The sequence below is a fragment of the Phaenicophaeus curvirostris genome, chromosome 21 (genome assembly GCF_032191515.1).
Source record: "Phaenicophaeus curvirostris isolate KB17595 chromosome 21, BPBGC_Pcur_1.0, whole genome shotgun sequence".
NCBI classification, from domain to species: domain Eukaryota; kingdom Metazoa; phylum Chordata; class Aves; order Cuculiformes; family Cuculidae; genus Phaenicophaeus; species Phaenicophaeus curvirostris.
This window is the reverse complement of record NC_091412.1, coordinates 5,862,190-5,875,448: the sequence shown is the minus strand read 5'-3', so window position 1 is coordinate 5,875,448 and position 13,259 is coordinate 5,862,190. Positions and strand designations below refer to the sequence as shown.

Here is a 13,259-nt window from a genome sequence, read left to right as displayed (position 1 = left end):
AATGCAAGAGCCTTTTATGGGTTGTTTTATGTTTTAAGATATCCTGCATTTACAAGTACTGTATATTAGTACTCTGAAGGCATACAAGGCTACAAGAATTTAATATGCTATACAAAGCACCTGAAAAATACTTTTTTTCCCCCTACATTTCCACTGTAGTTGAAGTAAATTTTGATGGATGTGATCCATAGATTTTATATATGCCTCCTCCCGTTTTCCCTTTCTCTTCCCCTTCAACTTCTTCCTGCTTAATTAGGTACACTCTTCCTTTAACTTTACTACTATTTTTCTTTCTAATGGAGTAACCAAAGACAAACTCTGAATCTCATCTGGTAAGGTACAGCCCTACATAATGCACACAAAAATAAGAGAGAACAAATCACTTGATTTCTGCTTATTGAGCTGCCACAAAATACAGAATTCTGCAGGTTGGCCCAGCAGTCAGGAGAAATACTTCCAACATTAGCAAATGCAACCATCATGTAAACAGGCAGCATAAAGACTCAAATAAAGCTGAGCCATTTTGCACTATTACTCATTTGAGACTTGAGAATTTGATAATGTTTTGAGAAGAAAAAAATCCAATGAACAATCCCTCCCATCAAGGCAGCACACAGTAACAGGCACTTCAGGGAGACTAAAGGTGTATGGGATTTAGGACAATTCCTGCAAGCAACTGGGTTAGGCTGAGACATCCAAGTTAGCAAAAACCAGTCATTACAGTTTTGGGGTTTTTTTTTTTCAGCCAGATCTAGCCAAGCTGGGAAGCGATCACTGGGTTCAGCTTTGAGAGCTGAAGGGGAGAGAATCACAAAGGACAGGGCAGGTGGCATGCCCTGCAACAAGCCCGAGGGAAGCATGGCTAGTAACTTTTTAGCCAGCACAGAAGGAACAAGAGCATAAGTATGTGGTCTAACATATTCTAAAACCACTTCACACCCGTTTGACAGGACAAAGGGTGTTTGCCTAAATGGGAAGTTCATCAGCTTCTCCCTGACACCAGCCCACACCTCCATCTAGAACTCCCTCTTCTCACACCCCCAGCCCTGCTTGTCACTTCTGTCGTCACAGGCTTGATTTTCCTTTTCATGGATTTTTTTTTGCTTGAAAAAGCATCACTGCCTCAATTGCCTATTTTCAGCCTATATTTAAGAAAACCCTTTGGTTCCATTTGTAGCCACATCCTGTCTCAGCCTCCCCCTCTTTTTGTTCCTAAATATAAGGCTGATGCAATTTGATGTGACATGACAAAATAGCACATTTGCATCGACAGAAACTTTCTCTCAACAGCAGTAATTAAAGGGAGTAGATGAGACATTGCTGAAATTGGTGTTTATTTAGCCTGGAAATAAAAGGCTTAAAGAGGACTTGAGAGGATATTCAAGTGTGTCATGAATATGAAATTCATCGACCAGTGCCTTCTTTCACATGCTTTCTGCCTGCAAACGCAAACGGTTGTTCAAGTAATGCAATCAATTTAAAGAGATTAGAAAAATCAGATTTCTGGAGTCCATATTCCTAACCAGTGAAAATCATTTAATGTGTTTCTTTGTATTATAAATAGTACCAAGACATTTGTGGTTATGCGCAAGACAAGGTCACTGAATCTCTAACTTCAGAGCACAGTCTCTACCACAGAAGTGAGTTGAGATCTCACTGTCTACAATCAAAATCAGGTGATTAAATACCTTAACTTTGAGCCCGCATGCATCAACAGCAAATACCCAACTTCACCTACAACACAGATTTTTGTTAGTTGATAAAGCCAGGAATTCAAACATGGCAGTGCAAGGCTCTGAACACTGTGACTTCAATGGGATTCATACAGCAGACTAAAACCACGTTATCTAAAAAACTTACAAAATCATTTACTGTGATTTGTTTTGCTGAATGGATCCACTGCAAATACTTGTCAGGATTAGACAGTGTCAGCTTCCTGCACTGTATTCTGTAATGGATAACAGCAATAGAAGGCAGTGGTGAATGGGAGAGCAACATTTAGAAACAGAGGGGTTTTCTTCATTTTTAGAAAGTAAGTTTAGTTTACTTAATCCATGTGAAGAATTAATGGAAGGGTCTGATGGATGTTCCATAGACGACAGGATTTAACAGCCATTATATGCTTTCAAGTGAAACTTCCTGCTCTTGGGAGAATCTTGCTTCTCTTGTTCACATTAAGGCTATTCTTTTAAATCCATCTGTGACTGGCACTACCACTCTGCTTAAAACTGGCAGACCACATTTTGAGCGGGCTCATTTCCATCCTAACACAGATGGCATCAAGAATAGGGCAGGCCAGAAAAAATTCAGTTTGCATATTATGCTTCAGTTTTTATGGGTCAGATTACCATTCAAAGCCATCAAAATGGCAACCCATATGTGATGTGTCTGCCATGGGAACTAAAGTGATACACCATCATAATCTGAACATGGTTGGATAGAAAAAGTTTGATTAACCATTAATTAACTTCTGATATTTAAAAGTAAAAAGATATTACCCTTTCCAACACAATTTTTACTTTGGCTAATGAAGAAAATAGCTTTGGTGAATCAAAAAGAAAAACACATTATCACATCTTCATCCCTGAACAACTGCACCAGCAAAGCTCTCTTGGCAGTAGGTAGTTTAGCATCTATGCCAAATATTTGCTTAATAAGTGAGCCAGGTGCAGATGTTGGCTATGTAATTTGTTCTAACTTCTTTGTTCTACAAGCCAGAAAATTGTTCCCACAGCTTTGGGGGGAAAATGGAGGTACGAAGAGCTCTTTGTACATTTTCATTGGTGCAAGAATGTCAGCTGTTGTAAAAACACTCTTGTAGAAGTAAGAAATGTGCCATTAGTGATACACAGAACTATTAATCACAGAACCAGCAGAGAGCTGTGTCCTAAGGATGCTAAAGGGATGCTGAAACAAGGTCAAAACCACAGCATTCTGTTTCCAGCCTCCTATTCACATCCTGCCTCCCTGCAGCAGCCTACCTATGACTGCTGGATTCCATGCTCTCTTGGAGGTATTATCCCAGATGCTCCAGCAGCCATGCTTCCATCCTTACAAGGTTTAAAACAGGCAGCTCAGCTCCTGTGAGAAGTCTATTAAACAGTAAAGACATATTTTAAGTCTCCTGCTAGGTTATCATGGCACTTGAAATTCAACCACCAGTTTTGCTACCAGGGCAAACACTCTGTGTCATTACCAATGGAAACATTTTTCAATCACAGTTTTCATCACTCCTCCAATTTCTCTATGTGATATCCCAGATAAGATACTATCCTGATACCCCAGGTGTTCATTCTCAACTAAATACAAACACAAAGCAGCAACAGACTCCTTCCACCATTCTGAGATTACTAATCTAGTTGTAGTCATGACAGAAATATGAAAATACTGTTTTCTTTGGTATCTTTACTGGCAATTTGCAATTAGAATTCTTCTACTGCATTTATCAGCATGGCTGGAATGGAGGCAGAGGCGCTCCTGAATACAAAATGCTGTTTAGGTATCTCTCCTGCAAACGTGTACAGTCATAAAACAAATCCGCACCAACTTCATCACTACCATTTGCTTATGATGTGGCATTTTCACCTTTTTTCTCTACATGAGGCAAATAGAGGGTCCTAATGATTTTCACAAAACGAAAAAAAAAGCACTTACAGCATTCAGAGCAAAGGAACTTTAATTATCTTCACAGATTAGGTCTGTTGAAGCCCAACAGTAAGCAAGAGAGACCTGCAGAGAAGAATCAATTTTCATTATCTGTTTCTCCTCAACTTGCTACTTAAAGTACCATCAATAAAGTGCAGAGAAGCCCATCTACAGCACAATTTATCAGTACACAAGCTTTCACTTTTGTCTAACTAGTTCCATTAGACGTGAACTCATGGTCTTTATATGAATAGGTTACTGCTTTCAGTGATCTGCTCAGAAAACACTTTAATAAAAACACAGTACAAAGATATAAGTAGAAAGAAATTCCAAAGCACTAAGTGGAACTGAACCTTCAATATTACCTGTTAAGAATTTCTGAAGGTAAGAAAGCATTAGTACTTACATTTAGAGCCCTAGTTTCTAGTATTCAGCACTGTACAATGACATCGTAATTTCAGAGGTTTACATATTTGTCAGAGAGCAGAATGTTGCTTTGGAAAAAGCATTTATCAACATTAGGACAGCTACCAGGCTGACTTACTACATAAGAAGTATTAGGCCTGCATGGTTACTTGGCTTTCCATTCCCACTGCCATAGCGGCGGAATGTCAACTCCAAACACTCAAGAACGCTTCTGCAGGAAGAAGCAAAGGGAACACCTTCTTGAACAATACCCTATTTGCAGTACCTTCCTTCACTTGCAAAAAATCATCTCCAAGAAGGCTGCAGGAAACAAGGAATTACTTTCCTGAGAGTTATTGTTACTGAAAACAAACAATGCACAATGAACACCAAATAAAACACTTTCACAGCTCTGAGAAACTCCCCTTTTACAGTATTCTCTTTAAAAACATTTTAACACCATGTCACATACAGCTTCAGACTCACACTTTGGTGTAGTTGCTGGATGCATCTTATGCACCTCCTGCAACAGGAGGATTCCAGCATCTGTTTACTAACCACCTGTCTAATCTTTTGATCAAGAGCATCACTCTCATCCCATGGTGTTTTGTCCTGATAAAAAACGGATTTTGACCCATCAGACAACTGACTCAACACAAGAAACTCTTGCCTTATCAAATACTTGACTGCACAGCGAACAAAGGAAACCAGCTAATTCTCTAAAGGCAACATGAATTCCTTTATTTAGAACTTAGTCTCAAGTTTGTTAAGTCAAGAGAATAGATTGCCCTGACTATCCAAAGACATCTGGATCAGGTCTTATCTCAGATTATCTGGTACTTCACAGAAACTTCCAAACACCATTTGAAACAGAAGCCCAGGAAGATAACAATGACAGAAGAATCCAAACTGACCTATTAATGCCTCCCTTTGAAAGATGCAAGTCTTTGAAAAATCTAAGGCAAAATTTTGAACTATATTTACATACATGCAGATCAAAGATAACTGCTGTCATGGGGGAAACTTTCTTTTTCCAAGTATTAATAGCATCTTAACTTCATGATGTGATGGTTGACAACAGCCCGAGATGTTCAATTTTCGATATTTAATTTAGGCACTCAATCACCCTTGGAAGGCACATAATGACATCATTAACATGGGTCACAAGAACTAGGCATTCAAAACTACACTTGGGTTACATTCATAGGATGCTTTGTCTGCAGCTAAGGCCCGTGTATCCTTTCCTGCAAGACATCCAACGCAAAATCTTTGTCATTCATTCACACAATTAACGCTGCCATCCGGATTCTCAATCTGGATCTTGAGCATCCAGTGCCATTTTCTGTGGATTCAGTGTTGTCCTGATATTGTTCACCTATGCCATAAAATCTTTTCCTAATCCATTGCTTCATCTATGTTAGTCTTCTTTTTGCACTCCCTTTCTGCTTCTCCCTTTTATTACCAACATCGAAGTTACTCTTATTCTCAAGCTCTTGACAGCATATTATCTCCTTACTCATCTCTAACACAGATATGTGGATTTTTCCCTCTAATTAGCCTATAATAGTAGATTCCACTATTTACTTGTAAAATTTTGAACATAATGACTATCTCAAAGTTCTCTTCCGTACTGTTCCCATGCTATGGAGGAGTTCTCCGCAAACATTCACCAACCTACTTCCGTGTTCCACTTCAAACACTTCCTTAAGCTAATTCCCTGTTCTAATACCTCAAGAATTGTAATTACAATTAAAATTACAATGTTACAATTGAAAAGACTAAAGATTTCCCTTTTGGTGGAATAATCACCTGAAACATAGATAATACCAAGATAAAAAATACCTGGTGACATGAAGGCAGGTCTTGTCACACCAAGATGCAGAGGTACACTTCCCACAGAAGGTAATGTAAAACAAGAACCTAGAAGAACAGGCTAAACTTTGGCTAAAAGCCATTCCTGAGTCTACTGAAGTTTCCAACTTTGGTATGAGAACTGAACAGTGAAAGCTGCCTTATAACATTATTTTCAGCCGTCATCCAAATTTTCTTTGCTCAATAGTGGACAGGACCTTGCATATCCACCTTAGATCAGTCCTGCAGAAAGGACCTACTACTTACCATTGTTAATTAACATTTTGCAGATACACCTGCAGTTAGTTATCCCACTAGAACATTTCTGATGCCTTTTCAGAAGTACATTGTCCTTCGCTATTAACATGTTGCCAATACAACAGCCAAAAAGCAATGCAATTAACCTCTCCATCAGCTGAAATTTAAACCAGCAATTACTTCTGTAATTCACTGCGCAGAGCATCAGGCACCTTTCCTCAGAAAGCTTTCCAAATCTACTCAAAATATACCCTGCTGAGCTTTGAGAACACAATAATATCAATTGCTATATTTCATCATTTAGTGATAAACACTGCTTAAGGTCTAACTTGATTTTCTACTTTGGAAATAGAAGAGTCTTTGAAAGAAGTTCAGTCACGTCAAACCTGAGGTTCCTTTGCCCTGCCAGAAGTGTACAAAGGAGTACTGATGTAAACGTGAATCGCATTCCTAACACATTTACTAGCTGGTATAAGTTTGTTAAAGCCAATAATCTCCAAGTCACTGTGCTATTTTTACCAACTAAAAACCCAGTGTCTTCCCTTGCTCCTAGAATCCAAAGCTGACTGGCACTCAAACACTTTTACACATGGCATTGATAGTAAAATTTCTGTATGTTCGAACACCACTAACAGAAACAGCTGCAGCCTGGAACGATGTTTGCATGGCACCGCACACCGTAAAATATAACCTTTTTTGTTAAAATCAAATAAAATAATCAAGTTCTAATGTGCCTCTAAAACATGTTTGAGAAAACATGGGCTTGCTTTCCATTTCTAAGTGCAAATATACTTCCAAGCAAAACTTGGAGAACCATGTTCATTCTTGTCTATGACTGAACAAAATTATTGCTGTTCAAATTTTTTATTGTGTATCTGACATGCTTGCCATATCCAAAAGGAACAGAAAGATGCTCTATGAAAAGTCTTTACATTTTAATAAAAGTGATTAAGCATCATTTACTAGATGTAAATAGGTATAAATCTGTCATTTCTAACACATCAAAACCTATTTATCAGAATGCTTGAAGTAAAAAGTAATGGGTAGGAAAGAGGAGCCGGATTACTCACACATGTCTAGTGCAGTACAAAAATACAAAGTTCTGATCCAAAGGCCAATGAAATCAATGCAAATCATCAGGGTCAGGAACAGAATTCAGTAATCTGAAACTAAATGGGATTTAAGTACATTCATCTTTATACCTTGGGTTTCCTTGAAAACTCCAATTTTGCAGACCCAGAACAACAAAATCAGAATAATGCTTTATATTTTGGTCTTCAGTTTTTGTGTTTTCCTTTATGTAAATTTGTGCCAGCGGGTAGACAAAAACTGAAGCTCTATACACATTATTTTTATAAAAGTTGCCAGTGTTGGTCAGCCAAATGATGAACTACATTTACTTGCAACACACCGCAGGGTCTGTGTGTCACAGCTCTACTTCCCATTGGTGTTAGAACAGGATCAGAAGCAGAATCAACCCATAGTTTCATTTCTTTCTCCCACAGCACACACTGGTCCGCTTTTATTGAGAAACATTTCCCTGATAATCCAAGAAGGCTTCCCCCTCATTTGTTTGCAACGAAAGAGTTAATATCTGTGACCCAAATATGGAGACCCATTTTAAACTTGCTGAAAATTGCTTTTTAATCCTAGCTCTCGAGGATTTCCTTTGAAACCATCTGCCACGCACACTGGGTACTCTTTTCCCGTATATATGCAGGATTACTATAATATGGATTCTTTTGTGTAACTTAATACATTTCAGCATATTAAAAAATTAGTTGAAACTTCCATTCTTTTCTGATTCCAACTGTATACCATAATGCCTAAAAGTCAAGATTGGTGATAAGTTCACAGCAAGATCTACATCCATATTTATCTTATTTACTGCAATATTTCCCACTGCAATACTAATACATTTAGTCCGCCTAACACTAGATAGTATTTAGACAAATAGTTATGAGTCATTTAACTAATATAACTTATGTACATGCTTAAAATTAAGCTCAAGCATTTTCCTGGATAGGAATGGATTCAAACATGTGCTTTCCCAACTAGAGCACAGTTTGAAGACTGAAAGACACAATTAATATCACGAGAATTAGAGATCAGAGAAGATTTCCAAATATTATTTCAAACCTATTTCAGCTTCTCCTATTTTCCTGCTATGGACATTTATGCAGTTGTATTTTTATAGCACAAATACTGAAAAGAAGCAATAAAGTTACATTTGTAAATAAACTGAACCTTAACATTGGCACATGCAACCATATATATATGTTAGCAATTATCCAAGATATAACAAACAAAAAAATATATATTTCTTCCTGTCAGAACAATCAAAGCCAGAGGGACTGAAATAGCAAACATTCAGCAAAACAGATTTAAAAATCAATCTATTGGATAAACCGGTAAAGTTTAAAAAAAAAAATCCCCAACACCATTACTGAGCATTTTCACTGCAGAATACGTCTAAAAATGGCAATTTGCCTGCAAACATTCTGGGAATAGAGAATAAGGAAAATTATTTGCATAGCATTAATCATATAAGGTGACATTAACAGTTGAGAAGACAGGCTGTAGCCTGTGAACTTCTTTGTTTCACCTAAGTAGAAGTGAGAGCACCATAGCGGTGTGGGGGCTCCATGCTCACAGCCCTCGGTCCTCACTCTCATTACTCTGTTTCACAGGCAGTCACCTAATACCCAATAAAAGTGAATGGCAATACAAAACCCTGCACCAAAACGTTCCCCTCCAAACCAAAGACAGATCACTACCCCCCCATACCCGTGGATGCCTTTTCCCTGGAAAGGAGCAATGTTAGATACACTGGACTCATCTACACATGCAAATGCTGGAAGACTGCAGAGAAAAGAAAAAAATTTGTTTCAGCAATAACAGATGTTGGAGCATCATCCTGCAGACACGTTACTTTTAAAACTGCTCATGAAGTGAGTGAGAGGATGAGGACAGAATCAATGCCCAATTACCCAGTTATTTCAGCATTTTCATTTCAATGAGCTTCCTATACAATTTTTTACTTTCCCTTCTCTAATAATCACAACAAATTTGTTTTATCTGAAACAGTTAAAAGAAATCTACTGTCTAAAAAAAAAAATCCCAATATCACTGGTAGCAGGTTCTTAAAAATGACACCTTATACTGTCATTGGCTTCTGTATAAACCCAGAGCAAGTCACAAGGAACTTGTGGCACTACTTGGGATTAGACTTGAGTGACTGAAAACAGCTTCGTGTCCCAATACATCTGCTTTTATGGCAAATGGGGAGTAAAAGACTGGTATGGAATTTGCAGATATATCAGTGCTGAAAAAAACAACCAAATGCATAATAAATAGATTAAACCCACCTCTCTATGGCTAAGAGAGGGATTAACTGAAGCCTGGTCTGCATATCAGCTGGGGAATAACCTGCTTTCCTGCTAGACTGCATTTGCCACTCACGTTATCACTACAGCACTGTAGTTTTCTTTCCACTTCCTTAAACTTGGTCAATGATATTGAGGAGCTGAAGAGACACCAGGGATGTAAGTGGTGCAAGTGCTGCAGCAACAGAGCGCAAAATGCAATAGATACACGCTTAGCTTTCACCCAGTCTGTCTCTTCACATACAGCATAAACAAAACCCCCAGAGATAAATACATGCCCAAACCCATGTAGATGAACACACTGACAAGGCTTCCAGGCAAGGGCAGTAGATGCACAGTACGTAAAGGCTGAGCAAGCACTTCACTGACAACGTCCAAGCCCTCTGCTAAACAACAGGAACCAAAGCAACATCCAACCAGTTACCAGGAGCAGCTTACATAAGACAGACATGAAGATTTTGATGCTGCATAGATCCTCTAGGAGCTGCTAAGCCGCACAGCATCACACTGCAAAATACTTAGTGCACATTGGAAAGGGAGAGCCATCTCTTCATCATATACATGGGCACTTAAGGCTGCAACATTCCACTTCTCTTCACAGTGAATTAAACAGAACATCATTAAGACCAAAGGGCAAAAGAAGAGTTACCACCAGCCTTGAGGACACATGGAATTCAGACAGACATATTTAAGAGGATGCCATCACAGCAGTAGCAAGCACACATACACCAACAGACACAGATCTACACAACAGCTACAAACAACTGCTGTACTTTGGGAGCCCTGTATCCCTTGGATAACATTCTCCATCAGAAGTATTTTTGGACTAAATTTGCTTAGCTGCATATAACATGGCCCCTCATTAGTTCTATGCAAAATATACAGGCAATTAACATCCCAAAAGAAGCTCTCTCAAGCTGCCCCATATTTCTTCATACACATCTGAATCTGCAAATTTTCAACAGCTGCCATGGAAGGGCCGTCTTTCAAAATAAACAACAATCCTCACCAAAAAAATAAAGACAAACCCCCAACAGCCATAACAGCTTTCTTACAACTGACTGGTCCACCAATGCCACAGAAATTAGTGATGTGTAACTAACTGATACGAATCTCCTGAGGGCAGAATTGCTGCTGGTTATCTTGATATGACAAATTTAGTCCAGAATGATAAATTGGATGGACAGCCCAAAAGCTTTAGTTCTCCTGCTGGGAAAGGAATCGATGTGGTAAAAAAAGCCCTTAAATGGATATTATCATGTCAAAAAACAAGATTAGAAAAAATATTAATGGTCTTAAAACAACTGAGAGAACTTAGAAAACTTAGTGTTTCTATCATAATTGTGATTTCTACCTCCACACAAAAGGTGAAAAACTGAAGATGTCAAATTTTTAATATTTCACCTAAATTTATGATATGAATGTAATCATGTAACTGTTTGTTATAAAAGTCCATGCTCGCAATTAGTGATTTAATGTTTGCATTTACTACTTTTACTTGTCAACTCCCCTTCCATTGAGTCCAAGAAAAACAGAAGTATTCAGATATTCAAGTAAAGCATTATATAAAGCAACAGCATAACTAACAAATTCCCAAACTGTGAGGTACTCACATGGAGTATTGTGTTAGCTGCAAACTAACAAAATTCTCCATGTACAACAATGATTGCTGCCTGTCTAACCAAAGAAGTAGACCTTCCAGTCACCCAGACTAGCGATTCCCTGGTTTCATGTAAAGGAAGACTGTTTCCTAACCCTTTATCTTATTTGGCTAGTAGGTTTGAATCAAAGCAGCAACCAGATTGCATAACACACAAACTCAAAGCTGAATTAAGCAAATGTGCTTACTATTTCCATCACAACATGGTTAAAAAACCTTGCTTCTCAAAAGGAGTGAAAACAAAACCCAACACGGAAGTCAGTCTGAAAGAAGCTGTGTCAACTGACATGAACTAAATGAGAATTTGGCTTTCCACAGTCCATTTCAAATAAACATCATCTGCTATCAGATACATGGAGATAATTCTGGAGTCAATATGAAATCTGTTTATCACATCTGTGATGACCTAAAAGCTTTGTGTTGCCCTAGCCCTAATAAATCTTCTATGTAAACTTAGCTTTAATTAGCGACATTATCCCAGTTTATCGGGATCCCACTCTGAAGCCAACGCTGGAGTGAAATGTTGTCATGAATCAAGCTGCAAGTTTGTTGTTTCCTACTAGTTTCCAGATGTCTGAGCCCTGTGTGTATTCCTATCCTGACAATTTGTGTATGACAAAGCAATACAGTAATACTGGCAAGAACACAAGGAATAATTGCTACTCTGTACCCCAGAGAAACACTGTTTAAGTTACATTTTCAGACCTGCCCTGCTATAATGGACAGGTGTGCTGCTGCAGAGACCACAGTTTTAAAAATCACTGTTTAACTGTTGCCATAACACATTGTTCTTTTTGTGATACTGAATGCATATGGTCTACTACAACATTCAAGCAACTCTGACATGGTGAAGGATTTATGGGCTATTATGCCAGAAAAAATTAGTCATTACATGAAAAAGCACTAAGAAGTTACTCAAACTGGAAATAAAGGCCAAGTGGGGGAGAGGCGGGGGATCAGAATCAGGTTGGACTTTGTGCTATCATTATAAAGCTAGAGCAAATAAAACTAACTGGTATTTACAGATACATCATCACCTGCAAGATCTTAACAACTAAAGGTTTAATCTCCTACTCAGGACTTCGCCAAATCATACCTATAGAATATTAGGTCAAAATACAACTAACCTGAGATAGCAAATTGTTGCAAGCATTTTGTTTCAGTGCAATTGAATGCAGTACAAGAAATAATCATGACCATTAGCCACAACGTTGCAAACAAAGCTCCTAGCGAGAGGCATACAATCAGAGAAGCATACTATCAGCTCGGATTAACTCAATTGCTTTGTTCAATTTGTTGTCACAGGAATAAATGACAGAACAAAAGCCAACCGTGGGACAACCAGATCAGGAAGTCAGCTCTTAAAGACTGTGTTCCCAAACCAACCACCCCAGCAACAGTATTTTCTATATGGATTAAGTCTACAATTCAGAAAATTCAACATATCATAAGCAGTGGTGTCTTAGCTTCCTTCCTCCCTCCCCATCACTGAATAAAAGATATATCAGAAACAAAGTGCTTGGATATTATTGTACCTGTTTTAATTTGGAGGAAAAGTAAAACACCTTCTCTACTCGCCCAAAAAGCGATTACTTAGGGATCCTGCTCACACAAAACCAAATGGCTTGCAGTGGTGTTTTCAATTCACCACCTTCTAGGGAAGACAACATGCTGTGGCGCTATTTTAAGAACATCTCATTCACAAAGGTCTCCAGTTCAGTCTTCAGAGAGAGATATGATTTTCTTGCTGCTTCAACGTCTTTACTGGCATGACATTTGCTTCAGAGGGAGTTCATTTGCTGTTCCAACATCAAAATGGAGCAAGAGCAGCTGCCAGGAGGCACATAAAAGGAAACACTGGTGACAAAGAGCAGCAGGGTCATTTCTGGTGCAAAGAAATGCGGAACAGAGAGAACTGCACAACTGTCCCTTTCTCCAAAAAGTCACCAGGGATACAGACCTCCCCTCTACCTCCTGCGCTGGTGTTTAACCACAAGTAGGAGAATGAGATAAAGAACTGAACAACGAGGCTGAAGTCTTTAACTGGTAAATGA

The 13,259-nt window shown here is 38.5% G+C and overlaps 1 protein-coding gene across 4 annotated transcripts in view; it reads right to left on the bottom strand.

Annotated features, from left to right (window-relative positions):
* The window catches only part of LYRM9 (LYR motif containing 9), a 34,982-nt gene that overhangs the window by 15,720 nt on the left and 6,003 nt on the right, over positions 1–13,259 (bottom strand). The window contains exon 2 of one of the 4 annotated variants that reach the window (XM_069873748.1): positions 3,655–3,729. The exons of the other annotated variants lie outside the window; for them this stretch is intronic. The gene's annotated coding sequence lies outside the window, so the exon portion shown is untranslated. The remainder of the gene's footprint in view (positions 1–3,654; positions 3,730–13,259) is intronic. 4 annotated transcript variants of the gene reach the window in all.